This window comes from Camelina sativa, chromosome 12 (assembly GCF_000633955.1).
Source record: "Camelina sativa cultivar DH55 chromosome 12, Cs, whole genome shotgun sequence".
In the NCBI taxonomy this organism is placed as follows: domain Eukaryota; kingdom Viridiplantae; phylum Streptophyta; class Magnoliopsida; order Brassicales; family Brassicaceae; genus Camelina; species Camelina sativa.
Genome location: NC_025696.1, coordinates 22,207,503 through 22,223,316, shown reverse-complemented (window position 1 = coordinate 22,223,316; position 15,814 = coordinate 22,207,503). Strand labels below are relative to the sequence as shown.

General features: G+C 31.8%; 2 long non-coding RNA genes across 2 annotated transcripts; both read left to right on the top strand.

Moving 5' to 3' along the window:
- On the top strand, positions 6,500-7,301 carry LOC104732446. Its single transcript, XR_758852.2, has 3 exons — positions 6,500-6,646; positions 6,773-6,809; positions 6,928-7,301. It is a non-coding gene; the product is annotated as an uncharacterized LOC104732446 (long non-coding RNA).
- LOC104732445 lies at positions 10,528-11,228 on the top strand. The gene is made up of 4 exons (XR_758851.2): positions 10,528-10,539; positions 10,658-10,742; positions 10,832-10,897; positions 10,987-11,228. It is a non-coding gene; the product is annotated as an uncharacterized LOC104732445 (long non-coding RNA).

Below are 15,814 nucleotides of genomic sequence, written 5' to 3'. Positions count from 1 at the left end.
GAAAGAATTTCCGATTCATACACAGAAACGTCTGATATATTCAACTCTCAAAAACTAGCAAACAGATCTTCAAACGACTAATATATTACACATACAAAGCGACTAACCTCAATTTCGCTAGGACTCCCCACCACCACCACTATCATGAAAGTAATTAAAGGCCACTAACACCAAGAAATCAATAACATTCTTTACTCAAATTTTAAAGTAATGAAACGGCAAGGGCTTGCTCACTATTAAATCTCACCACACAAAGAAAGCAATACTCAAAGTCACACCAGCAAAACGAAAGAGAAATGCCACGTTCCAAAGTATTATCACCATTAGAAAGCCTCCCACAAGATCTTCTAGGCGAGATTATCTCCAGGGTTGCAAAATCTAGACGCAACCATGTTCGTCAGTGCTTCCAAGTTTCTCATGAACTAGCAATAGCCTGCAAGGATAAAAGAGTTTCCAAAGAACTCAACCTCAAGCAGCTGGCCATGAATCTATTAGCAACAATACACAACTACCAAAGACTAATGGAGAGATGTCTCCAATACGGTAATGCAGAAGCACAGTACATCGAAGGTGTGAAACAGTATTTCTACCACAACAACACACCCTTAGGACTTCATCATCTCCAAGCATCTGCTGAAGGTTTGTATGAAAAAGGCATTTATCTATATGGGATTCTCATGTTGTGCAGGGGAGAAACAGACACGGGTAAACAATATTTGGATAAGCTACAATGGGTTAAATCAACAACAAGGTCTGATCGTTGTTGGACCAATATCAAATTATCACTCCAAGGCATCAATATCACCATGCAACCCATCTACTTCCAATCCATAAGAGACATCAAACCAAACAAGATATGCAAACTTAACGACATGGATACAAGGTGCAAGAAGTGCTACTACTACAAACAGATGAGAAAGTTTGTAAACCGTATTTGAAAAAGAGTTTTAGAAAACCAAATGTCTGAAATACTTGCATCTTAAATTTCAATAACAAGTTTCTTCTCAAGCTGTTTTGATTTTAAAAGTTTAAAAATTAGAGTTGGACAAATATTAATATCCGCCAAGAACAGGTTCGCTCCTACTTACGTATATTGAACCATGACAAAATAGAATTTAGCTCAAATACGAGGTATTACTGAAGACACCATTACCACAGTGGTAGACATACAACATTTTTGTCAGACATAATGTACACTTGCAATGCTGATAATGGTTTAAAAACTCAAAGCACAAACTAAAGACAAAATAACATCTTGCTGATAATGATTGAGCATTTGTACATAAAAATTACAAGAAAAATAACATCTTCTACTAATAAACTCAAATACGAATTATTTTAAAGAACTAAGTAGTACAATAAACATCAGAAAATGAATAAACACAAAGCACAAACTAAAGACAACATCAATGAATAAAGATCGATGCTAAGAAAATCTTGGAAAAATATATCACTTTTGGGCCAAGAATGACACTACACTATAAAAGATGGAACTCAACTACAAAGCTTTACAAAAACAGCCATTTCAAACTTTATAAACCCTCGAGGAGAAGACAGTAACTGGGCTGATGACTATTAACCAAAGGCATAGATCATAAATCAAACCACAGGGAACTATTTTAAAATTGTAAGGAACCGGTTGAACCATGTTAAATGAGACACACATACAGGAAATATTTAAATTAAAAGGTAATAGTAAGCCAAAAATATATTATTATTAACCAAATCTTCAAATCGGTTACAAAGTTGACGCACGTATGATAGTCACTTTAAAATCACGAGCCCACCATTACAGCAATTAGAAACGCCCAGGAGTTGAAAAATCTAGGAAATCCATCCAACATTAAGAATCTAATTAATGGAGGACTCTTAACTAACGAGTAGACTAGATCTATTTATATGGCAACTCTATACTTTATTCGTAAAATTATAAGCGAAGGCACAAAAAGAAAACATAAAAAACCAGAAAAATGGCCACTAACCAAAATCGGGAGTATACTTTCTCATATGAAACTGTGCCGACCCCTCTACTGAGCGAAATATCCATCCTCCTATCAATCCAAAGGCCAATGACGGGAGGACAAGCAACCGAGGTCGACATAGCTTACCCACATAATGCGGACGAGCCAACATTGGCACACTTCAGAGGTAACTTACTATACCATCTTGCAAGAAATGCAATTCCAGTTAACAAAGCAAGAAGAAGGATAGGATGGTTCATGCAATTTCTAGGTGCACTTTTACAAACAGAAATTCAAAGCAATAGGACTTTCCTTCTACACTTCACAGTAAAAGATTACAACTTCCAGGGAAACCACGTTCTCAACACTGGGATGGTCATTGCCAATCTACAATCATCAATCAGGACGCCAAGCAAAACAGAGGAAGAGGAAGACTGCGTAATTTGTTTGGAAACATTTAGAGGGGAAGACGAAATTAACACACTAAAATGTAACCATATTTACCACCATCACTGTATTATCACTTGGCTATATGAGAGTAGAAATTGTCCTATATGTAGGGCAACTGATCTATAAGAGATATAGTTGTAAGAAACAATATAGGCAACTGTGCCTACATTGTCTTACTCAATTATTGAGATGAATATGAACTTAATTTGCCATTTAATCAAGGGAAAAGAGAAGCAAGGTTCGATAGAAAACAAACCGGCACAAAAATACAAACATATAAATTTCAAAGGAAACCTCCAAGTGTATACAATATTTATATAGGGCAAAGAAATTAACAGACATATAATATTTATACAGGGCAAAGAAATTAACAGACATATAATATTTATTAGATACGTACTAAAAGGAGATCTACCCGTTTACAGTTTAGTTATTATTCTGCAAAAGTCCTACAAATAACCACCCCATTAATTTAAATAAGACGAGGCCCTAATTAAAAACAAACAAACATGAACCTATGGAATGAATAAAAGACACAGAATGTTTGCTACAATACTATATTAAAATAAGAAGAAATGGAGTTCCAGCTTTTTAATAACCATCAACGGTTAACAAACACACCCAAAAAATTAGACTAATTCTCGCAATGCTGTCTACTAATGTTGTTCGTTTATTTAAACAAACCAAACATAACCCAATGTTATCATACATTAGAAACTGTAATATACAAAATATAATATACCAAGGCAAGGGATTCTATAAGTCAATCACAGCTGTTACTATTTCACTTGAAAAACTATCTACAACATGATATCAACATTAAAATGATTTTATAAGAAATAGAGAAATATTAAAGACAAAACCCCACACCTACAAATTATACACACGATTATGCCATAAATTAATGAATCATTAGAAAACGTCCAAGCTAATTATGACGTGAATATGAAAGGGAGAACTGTAAGGGAATAAAGGGAGGCCAACAAAAAGTACTCAAAGAAACACAAACGGCACAGCAAAACAACTCCACCCTATAAATAACTCTGCGAAAAGTCTAAAGATCAATATCACCCACTACTTGCAAAAAATGAATACCATAAAACCCTATTCCCTTCAAGAAATACCAAACGACATCCTTGGAGATATCATCTCTCGAGTTGGTAAGGTTTCAAGGAGGACAGTCAAACATGTTATGCAAGCATCGCCACAGCTTGCAAAAGCAGCTCAAGATCACAGAGTTTACAAGAAAATCAACCTGCAGCCGCTAGCAATCAATCCCTTAGCAGCCTTAAAGAAATACCAAGACCTCATGGAGAAATGCATTGCAATTGGAAATGTGGAGGCACACTACATCAAAGGCATCCAGGAATATTTCCAAAAAAACAACACAGAAGAAGGCTTGGCACACTTGAAAAAGGCAGCAGAAGGTAACTACGAGAAGGGTATTTACCTTTTTGGAATCGTCAAGTTGTGTAGGGGTGACACAGCAGAAGGGCAATATTGGCTTGAGAAGCTAGGCTGGAAAGAAAACAAAGAAAAGGGTGATCAATGCTGGATTGATATCAAGAAGTCATTGCACAGAGTGAATATACGCAAACTGTAGTGCTACTACAATACATTGGCAGAAGTCCAACCAAATATCAATTGCAACATCAATAACATGAATGCTAGATGCCCAGACTGCTACTACTTCAAACAAATGATCAAGTTTGTCTTTTTCGTTTAGTTTAAGCTTTGAGAAAAAGGTTAACCAATGTTATGTTCTATTTTGAAATCAGAAAATCATTTATAAAATCTTTTTCTCATCGTCCTTCGTATACCTTAACAAAATGAGAGAAACAAGAATAAAGATGAGGAGGAGCAAACGAAATCTGAAAATATGACAACAAAAGAGGCAATTTCGAGTGAGAAAAATAACAAAGATTAACATGAAAACAATAACAGGACATAGATAACCGACATAATTTGGAAAAAATGCCACCAATTTAGGCAAGAAAAAATAGCCAAGTAACAGACCATCAGGACAACCAAAATAAAATTAACATAACTTGCCACCAATTGAGAAAATAATCAGCAAACATAGAGAATGAAAAAGATCAACATACCATTAGTTCAAGGATACGATGCCGGGTAAAATATGGAGATGAATTTCACAGTAGAAGTCATGTTCCGACCTGATTATTTATATCTTCACCTAAGCTCGTATAAGAGTCTCTTGCTGCGCCGGTGGAATAAACAAAGTGAAGTTAAATATAATTAAAAACCGAACAAAATTAAAGCTGACAAATTAACTAATACTACGAACTTTACCTGGCCATAAAACGATAAGATCAAATCGCTCGCAGTCAGACCGATGATCAAATCGCTCGCAGTTAGATCAAATTGCGGCCTGTTAGGAATCAAAATGCATAAAGTATGTATGAAAAATCAGCCTTTCTAGAAATTGTTAGAGATTGATGGAAATAGTAGATTTCGAAAACTTATCAAGAGCAGCTCAAGAGTACAGATCGACATCTATATTCTCATTTCGTTAAAAAAAACAGAGAAAGAAAATAATTACTAATTCCAAATAACAAAATACGGTTACCCAGAGCGAATATGAAAGAGGATAGAATTGTAAACCTTACAATGGTCCTTATGAAAATGCAACTGTCAAAATTTGAGAGCTCAACCTCTCATGTACATCAGAAGAATCGATGGTCGGCATACCGTTAACGACGCCACAAATTATAAAAAGGTAACATAAGTATTACGGATACAAAAATCGAACCACTCAAGGGCCTAAAACGACATGAAATTAAAGGCCCAACACCGTCAACCCAATAAAAAAACTTTGCGAAAAAAAAAAACGTAGCAATAAAATTTTTTTAAAAACTTTAAGAATACTGCACTAACTAATTAATCCAAATACACAAGTATTAAGAAGAAAATACTAGCAGAAATTATAGGAAAAAATATCAACTTTAAAAGAAATACCAACACAGTAAATTAAGCTTAATCCAAAACCGATACTTATATGAAATATCAATGGAAACAACATAAAGACTAAAAAACAAATTAAACAACAACCATAAATTATATCTTTATCTAACGTAAACAGAATCAAATAATAAACAAAAGTAAAAGTACACCTTAAAGTAACTACCGCCTGTACCGCGTGTCAATTGCAATGTAATTTTATGTAATTAGATTCCCTTAGAATCTTAGATATGAAATAAAAAATTAAAAACCTTATTGTAAATTAATAAAAAAAAAAAATACAAACACATATTGTAAATTAATCAGTTTCTAAACAATACTAACTACTGTAATTAGTAAATTATACATATATCAAAAATATAATCTTATGTACTTTTAACACAAAAAATCAATTCTCATATTTATAAAAGATACCAACTCATTTGACTGTCTCTACACTTTAGTAAAACTAATTTACAAAAAAATAATCCATAAAAATAATCATATTCCTCTACAAAAAAATAAATAAAATAAACTAAATTATACTTAATGTAAAACCTATTTCTAAAAAAAACTATCCAACAAAACAACATAAGCAACCAAAATATAATAGTAAAACCTACAAAAATTATATATGAACCCAAAATATAAAATAGCGGTCAGTTTATGAACCATGGTAAAATTAATATCCAAAAAATTTGCTTAACAACTCCGTCTCTTTGGTTTACAAATTATATGTTTTGTCTTCAAAATTCTGATATTATAAATTACTTCTTATTATTTGTAAATTAAAAGGCAATAATATATATATATATATATATATATATATATATAGATTTATGACTTCTTACATCATACTGTAATATTGTTAAAAACAAACACAGACCAGCCAACCTCAAAAGAAGACAAGAAATTACAACAAATATAAAACAAACAACAACCAAATAAAAAAAAATCCAAAGCTATAATGTTCATTGGCTAATTAAATAACGTGTGGATCACCAAATTTTACATATCTACCGTCAATTAGAAACAATCTAACGGTCATAAATCAACACTTACCTAACCCTTCTTCTCTTATTTTTATACAACTCGAAAACAATTACTTATGTTATCTTCCTTCTGATTTTTAAACTTCGCCGCAACTCTGCAAGATCCAAAAGGTTATCTTCGATTTCTGCCTATCTCTGCAGGATTAAAAAAATGTATTACGTTTCTTCACTCTCCAAAATCTGACGATTGCCTCATCCCCCTTTTCCTACTCTTATCCTTTTCAGGTTTTGGATCTAGAAATCTTATAGTTTCCTTCTTTGTTCAATACAAATCTCATGTACTAGGTTTCTCTTTTTTTTTTATCTCATTTGGTCAATTGATTGTAATCGAACTTCTCATATCATTTTCAGGTTGTCGTTCTTCTCTTTTGGTGCATCGATTGTAAAAGTATGTAATTTTTGGTTGCATTAACTTTCTTAATTTTGTTTCGATTTAATCTCTGTTATTGATTGTTGATAGAAAGAAAAACCGAAACTATATTAATCAGTGTTATTGATTGTAAAAGGATTTCAATGGAAGCAAAAGGAATCATATGTGGCCTCCCAGCAAAGAACGTGATACCTAAAATCAAACAAAAAGGTGAGCAAGGTGAAGAAAGTCCGGCAGATGATGATGTGAGGGAGATAACAAGGCTACAGTACAGAAAAATCTCTCGCTCACCTAGGCTACTTAATACGCATCGAGGAAGATGAAGAAGACATTGATCCAATGTACATGAGAATTATCCGAGACATCCAAAACAAACGCCCAAAAGTAGAAGGATCCTCACGATATGGAAACGCTAATTGAAGATTGTACTGTTAAAATTTATTCTCTTTGTTATTTTGTCAACTTTGTTAACTTCCCACATGTATGTTTAGACTTTGTCAACTTTCAATATTATCGGATCTCATTGTCTTAAAAACACTTAATTTATTAGGATATGAGAATTAAGTAGACAAATAATGTAGCAACACCCGAAATATGAAGCCTAAACATAACAAGAACTCTCCTTTAAAAGTCTTCAAGTATTATCTGAACAAACTTCTCACAATCGTCGTAAAAAATAAAGTCGGCGAATATTAGAGGACATAGATGAACACACCTTTACTCAACTAAAGAGATTAAGAAATACTAATGATAAGGACAACATAAGTATACCATAAAATACAACTCACATTGAAACAAAAAAAAAACAAAATTGTTTTAATATAAACAACAAACCAAAGTAAACTTCCTGCAAGAGCTTTTTAAAAAAAACAAATGGCCAACCAAAAAAACATAAGGAACCAAGATCTAACAAAAAAAAAGAAAAGAAAAAAAAATAAATAACCAGACCATCATAATAGTATATACAACAAAACTGGTAATACACTTTAATCTAATTATTTTAAAAACATTTAAAAAACACAGAAGATGATCTACAATTTTGAAAGAAAATAAAACACACTAAATTATACTTCCTGCAAAACCTATTATTTTTAAAAATATCCAATAAACAACATAAGCACCCAAATCAAATAAAAAACAGACATAAAGATGAATTTACATAACCAAAAAATAATAAAAACAACAAAACCCTAAAGTACACTTCATCTAACTCCCGCGCGTAGCGCGGATCAATTGCTAGTAATTTTATAAAATGTATAGAATTAATAAATTTTCTACTATTATTTTGTAACAAACAAATCCAAATTTACATAAATATTTCCTCACGCTGGTAACATTATTCTACAAAATATTAACATGTATTTATGAGTTGGGTAATAAAACGGGTAATGAGACGGGTAACTAGACGCTCAAAAATTAAATTAATATCCGATACTCGATCATTATTCATGGATAATATAATTAGTATACCCTTCACTCGACCCTAAAGCTGCGGGTACCTTTTTTCGGGACGGATACAAATCAGAAAACGGGTCCAATACGGATATCGGTAATAGTTTCCAGGCCTACCTATTAGTAGTTTAATATGAATCAAAATTCACCATATAGTACTATAATATATAACATGTAAATGAATGATACAACATAAACATAATATTAACAAATAATAAAATAAAAAAAATTCCCTGCGCTACCAGCGCGGGTTATTATCTAGTTAGATATTATATTTATATTTAATATATAATATTAATTAAAAAATATAATATAATGTGTTTCATTAAAAAAAATTAAGAGAAATATCCTAATATAGCACTATTTTAGGTTTTTCTTCCAAAAGTAGCACACACGCTTAATTTTTCCAAATGTAACATTTTTATATTAAATATTATAAATACAAAAATTTCTTATTTTTAAAATTAAACACATAATTTTAGATTTTTTTTTTTTTGTGAAGCTTGCCGTGAATCATCAAATCTGAGATTACTTCATTTTTGATCTCATCTTCATCCATTTCCGAGAGAAACGCCGTCGCCAACTCATCTCATTCCGGCGTTGACCGGTCAGCTACTCAGTGTAGGTACACGATCCAGAAAATGCGTAAACGATTTCAATCCGAGAAACATAGTATGAGATCTATCTCGATTTGGTCTTTCGATAAGTAAATGGAAGAGTTGGATCCGAACCCCGCTCTTATCTCAGCTCGGCCTCTTATATGACTACCTCTGAATTTGAATAACCACTTCAAAGACAACAAAGATGATGAAGAAAATGATAACTACGAAAAAGAAGATGATGAGAGACCAAACAAAGCGAGAAATTGCATATTGAGAAGAGCTTGTATGGTTTATAGATTTGCTGGAGTTGGTGGAAGACTCTTGTAATCGGGACAGAGAGAGAGAGATAGATCGTCGAAAAGGAAGAGGAACAACGATGGATATGGTGGAAGAAAGGAACGAGATTCAACTATTTGGGTTCAGCTAATGAATTATGGGAATTTTATGCTACAAGATGATAGAAACAATGGTGAGATATGTGGGAGAGTTTTAAGCATCCTTATGATTCTTTTGAGAAGAAGAGCTGTTTAAATTTGGTGAAGTAGTTCAAGCGAGTACAACTACTAGTCATGATGATTTTCTCAATTGGGTCAAAAATGACAAGAGAGGAATGCTTCATGTTGTGTATCATGTTGTATCGGAGGAGAATGAATCAAACATGGAGACTAATTGTGTAGCACAATCTCTGGTCGTAACTGAAGTTGTGGCTATGTGTTGTGAGTCCAGTCTTTTATAAATCACATGTCCAAATTGTGGTTGTGTGTTGTGCGAAGTCATCATATGTCAACACCAAAGTTGTTGCATACCAAGTGTTTGATATAATGTCATTGAGAACAAAGCAAGAGTAAGAATGTACATTGTTGTTGATTTTGATGTCTTTGGCTTGTAGTTTGTCTATTATGAAGTGGACTAGTAGTGCTGATGAGACAAAGAGAGTGGGGGGGAAGGAACTTCTGGTTCTGTTCATCACCATTTTTGGAACTTCTAAAAACATTTAGGAAAACCTTCTTAAAATATAAGGATCCTTCCTAAACAACATCCAATCCTTCATGAATATTTGTTTTTTCTTTTGCCTCCAGCGTGGTCTTTTCACTTATATTAGTGTTTATTGTTATACTTTTTCATGAATGAAAAACTTGGCTTATTAGTTACACTCTCTTAGACAATTCTTGAAGGGTATGGTCTTATGGGGTTTAGTTCTTAAAGCTCACTTTTATTTATGAAGGATATCCTAAATTTTAAAAGATCCTTCCTAAATATCATCTAATCCTTCCTGAATCATTTTTTGTAGTAAAGAATTCTCTTGTTGTAGATAATAGTCAGAATAAGAAGATTATTATGGATGAAGGTGGTGTTACTCCATTTTAAGGCTTTTAAAGGAGATTTTATCGGCGTAGGGGAATTTTCTGGCTGCTACATCGGTAGTGGTTTTGCAATAATGGTTAAACATGATATGAATGCTCAAGATAAGTTTGTTAGACAGAGTGTGATAAAGCCGCTAGATATATTTGATGTTTTTGTTGATGATACAATTGTGTAAGGAGTTCATAATGGTCTTCCTGAATTTAAAGGAGTTCATGATGGTCTTCCTGAATTTAAAGGAGTTCTTCATGAATATTATTGAATCTTAAATCCACAAGCCCAAAGCCATCCCCTATGTTTTGAATTTTAACTCTTTATTTTGGAATCTGTGGGTACGTTTCTGTTATTAAAATGATTATCAAGAACCTAGCTTCTTCTGTATCTTGGATTTGCATATTATGATGTTTGGTTGTGCAAATTTTAATATCATAGTTCTGATGATGTTTACAGGTACTTGCACGATCTCATCTATATCACCTGCTTTGTTCAGCTAGCTTCTATCATCTCTGGAAAGTTTTGGTACATGTATCTAGTGGTACGCATGTTTTAGTTTTTTGCTTATTGATAGCCCCTGATTGATATAATGTGATCGAAGTGACTGAAATCTTTTGTTTTGTTTTTTAGATTCCTGCGTTTGGTGCGTACAAAGCTTCTGGTCTAATTCGAGGATTTATGTCACAAGGCTCAGAGGTAAATTTCTCACTTAGTTTAAGTTCTATTAAGTGCTTTTAAGAAAGGCAAAAAAGCTTTACCATGTCTCTGCATTTTGAATTTATTAGGAAGGTGTGGAAGATGAAAAAACCCGTAAAAAGCGAGAGAAGATGGAGAAGAAAGCTTCGAGAGGGCAAGTTGTCAGGACGAGAACAAGATGAATGCGTTTTTGTGGAATACAACATGAACTTGGGGAACGTTCTTTCTTCAAACTATACAAATGTATCAACAGGTGAACTCTCTAGGTTCTGTTATTCCCTTTTACATTGACATTGTCAGTCTATACAATATTTTACTTTGATGGGGAATAGTCATCATGTAGAACACAGTCAATTCTCTGGAGATAGACGTTTTTTGCTATGAGATCGTAACCAAGACAAAAGGGACACTATCTTCAAGACCAGAGGGACACGATCATCAAGACCAGCTCGAAGAAAGACAACAGAGATTCAATTAATGAATTGTCATATTGGCATTGATAAAGAAAAGCGGAGCCTATAGGTGGTTTATGTTCAACTAAATGCCTTGATAGATCAGAGAGATAAAATGAAACAAGCATTGATCAATTGTAGATCATTGAACCGATTCAAGAAACACAAACGGAGGGTTTGATACAAACCGAATGTGTAGTTCAGACAGATTTCTTTTTGCAAATTTAGATATACAAATTGACAGCATTTCTGCAAAATTGAACATCAAAAACCTACACTCAAAACAGATTCTCATTCAGATAACACCAGCAGAGGAAAAAAAACAAAACAGAGGGTTTGATACTATCTAAAAACACATCGAAAAGAGAAGCAATAATGGTTAAACATGATGTGAATGCTCAAGATAAGTTTGTTAGACAGAGTGTGATAAAGCCGCTAGATATATTTGATGTTTTTGTTGATGATACAGTTGTGTAAGGAGTTCATGATGGTCTTCCTGAATTTAAAGGAGTTCATGATGGTCTTCCTGAATTTAAAGGATTTCTTCATGAATATTACTGAATCTCAAATCCTCCTGAGATGTTACGTATGCATTGTCATGGTAGCTGCAAATTCCAATAAACCCAAGATTTGTTACAAGAACAATTTATTTTGACAAATCTCAAATGAACCATTCATATTTAAAATAATTTTTATGAATCCGAAATCTGAATCATCACCTCCATTTCTTAAAATCTGAATACTCCGTAAAAAGAACCAAACAAACCAAACTCATCCCAAATTAGTAACAGTCACAAGATGAAATGCTCTTTTTAATTTTTTTTTGTGCAGTACTAAGTTAGTAACAGTCACAAGATGAGAAATTAATGTGGAATGAACCTAAGAATAACCTCAATTATGAGTGAAATAACAAAAGTAGTTAAATAAGAGTAATCTGAGTTATTATGAAGCAGTGGACGAACTCTAAACCTTCTTGTATCAAATAAAAAGGTAATCTGAGTTATTACTGGTCAAACGTGTTGTTATGATACACAAGTCCACAATTCCTAATAACGAGATTGGCATATTTTTCAACAGCTGAAAAGCTTTGTTTAATCGATGGTGGTCTGTAACTCAAGTGAACAATCAAAGCTTTCAAGCTTCCCATTAATCAGCAACAAAAAAAAAACGCAGATCTAATCAAAGTAAATGCCAAATAAAATCATAAACCACACAAAGACGCACCAGATAAATCTTGCTCCCTTCGATGCAAAATTTGCAGAACATCGCTTCCTTCAAAGTAACCATATTAAAACCTCATCGACGTCGTGAATCATACGGCTCCGTTCTGGGATTATGTTAAAAGCTAACACCAGAATTGACGGGACTAGAGATTAAAACAACAAAGTCAAGTCATCTCTGTTGGGTTATCTGATTTCCCATTTCGGAACCCTATCGTGTTCATCGTCGCCACCGTAATCACTTATCCTAACTTCTTTCCTCATTTTTTCACACTATCTTCTTTCTCTACGAATTTCAAATTAATTAATTTCTCTTGAAACTCTAGCCTTCTCCCTCGTCGCCATAATCCGATCTTCCATTTTAGTGAAGTTGCTTCATCGTCTCCGATTAGAGTTCGTAGCCGGTGAAAATGAGATTTTATAAATCTCAATTTCTGAAAACCATCGAAAAAGATGGAGATTATGGAGATTTTTATGAATATATCAATAATTTTAATGTTTTTTTTAATATTAAACTAGAGGGTGTTTGCTAAGTTTGGAAAATATGAGAATGTGTGCTAAGTTTGGAAGAAAAACTCAATTTAGTACTAGTTTTGAGAATTCCCCAAAAATTAATTATTACTCATTGATATATAATTTTTAAAAAATATATTTTACATTTAATAAAATTTATAAATTGTTATATATATAAATATGTAATTTAATAATTTTTAATTATATATATTTATAATGTAACACATTAATTACAAATAATTAATATATATTTGATTTTGTATAAAACTTTATATTTATATTTACATTTTTAATTTCAGTAACTTTTTAAAATATATATAATATAACACATTAAACTAAAATAAAACAATAATATATATTATAAACGTTATATCCACATTAATATTTTAATGTATTAAATAAATTATTATATTATTTTAAATAATAACATTAAATAGTTTAGCATATATGTTATCTTATAACAAATAAATTTATCTTTTATAAAATCAAAATTTTCTACTTTTACAAAATAAATTAATTATTTAAAATTATTTTAATATATATTAATATTTTAGAGTTAAATGCTTGGGAAATACTTCAAATGAGAGCATACAGGAAAAGAGCATATGAGAGCATACAGGAAAAGAGCATATGAGAGCATCTGCACCTTCTAAATGCTCCCTTATATGCTCTCCTAATAAATGTTGATTGGATGATAAAATTAAAAAAACTTCTTCATATGCTCTTCCAATCAAGGCCTGTGACTGGTTAGTGGTAGTTGCGTGATAGATAACGTGCACTAGTGGTATAATCACGGACAATTTGAATGGTTTGACAGTTGACACTAGGAACATCTCCAATCCATATCTCCATTTTTTACTTCAAAATGAAGTAATTCTATTATGGAGTTGGATTTTACTTCAACCTTACTCTATTTTGGATTATAAAATAGAGCTCTCCAAATTGTAGTGTAAAATGAAAATAGAGCTTTTCAAATAAAATAAAAAAAATAAAGATCTTTATTTTGGAGATGAAATGGAGATGGGTTGGGGATGGTCTAAGATAAAAGAATACAGAATTTTGAAGGACAACTGCCTAAGCTAATTAGGTTTTGTGATGTTCAATTGACCGATTATGGTGGAAATATGGTAAGTTTTATGGCACAAGCATAGTGCGGAGATTGCGTTTGAAAGGTGAAATAGTATAGTGAAGAGATTTCGGGGAAGGTCGAGTCGAGTAGGTTCGTTCAATCATGTCTCATGCTTTCAGCTTGTTTTTCTCATTTGTAAACCACTACTTGGCATTTCGAACTTTCTTACTTAGCTTTATGTTGAGTTAACGACTACTAAAATGCACTTGAAAACACTATTTTGGTTGACAATTTTGGTTTTACTAGATTTTTTTAAAAATATATAAAGAAATCACGCCATCTTTTATGTGAAATTTTGTAAGAATATTTACATTTATTTATGAATTTCGTCATACTCCCTCTCTAAATGATAATTTAACATTATGCACACAACAACGACCCAATGTAAAAAAGTAAAACATCTATTATACCTTATCTTAAATTTTATCAAACAAATAAAAAGATCTTTTTTTTGTAAGATTTAACTAAAAACAGTTTCATATTTTTATAAAATGTAAAAATTTAAACAAAATATCTATATTAGTAAAAGAGAAGTACAAAATGAATTCGGGTCGGATCAAAATTGGGAAATTACCCGAAATCAATCAAATTGGTTTCGGGTCAAAAATATTCATTTCATTTATAATAGGTTATCGGGTTAGGATTTGAAAATGTATTTAAACTTTGCAATATTTATTTAAATTATACTCCTATGAAAAACTAAACAAACATTTCAAAAAACAAACCATATTAATTACGGGAATAATGGTTTTCCTATTATTTAGGAAACCCATATATATACAATATTTTTAGTAAAATCATATTTCTTATTTAGAAAATAGCATATTTCTTATATGACTAAAGTTATTAATAACTAAGTAAGAACAAAAAACGTCAATTTAACTACGAAATAATTCAATAAAAATCTTTAATTTTAGATAAGAGAATATTTTTTTAAATAAATTTTAAAAAGTTACAAAAATAATATTAAGTTTGTTATATAATCTCTGTAATTCTAATAAAGTACATAAAAATAATAATGTAATTTATCTACACAATCAAATAGAAAATAATTTAATTATATGATGACTTTAATTTTATAACGCATTACAAAGCCTAATGGATTATCGTTTAAACAAACTTACCATAATTAAAACGTTTAAATATATTTTAAAATTTTGATTTGAAACGACCGTTCTTTTTTTTTAAATAATAAATAATAAATAATAATATATATAAACAAACTACAACTAGTGGTCCCATATTCACTAGCCACCTAACCACAATCACAATCAACAGCGGAATAACAATACCAATAACAATATCCAATAATATCCAATAACATTCCAATATCATAGCATAAGCAATATCCAAATACCAAACAACAAGAAACATGAAACCGGCAACCTAGCAATGTTTCTAATGACTCAACTCTAGCAACCTAGCAATGCCAGATAACATCCAATCGAGTCCTTAGAACATCCTCCTCTTCATTGCCTTTGATTCCACGATCACACTTTGCCTTTACCTGCACACCACAAACAACAATTGAGATGCGTAAGTATTATCACAAATACTTAGTGAGGCAATCCTCCCATCTACTGGGCTATACACACAAGCAACA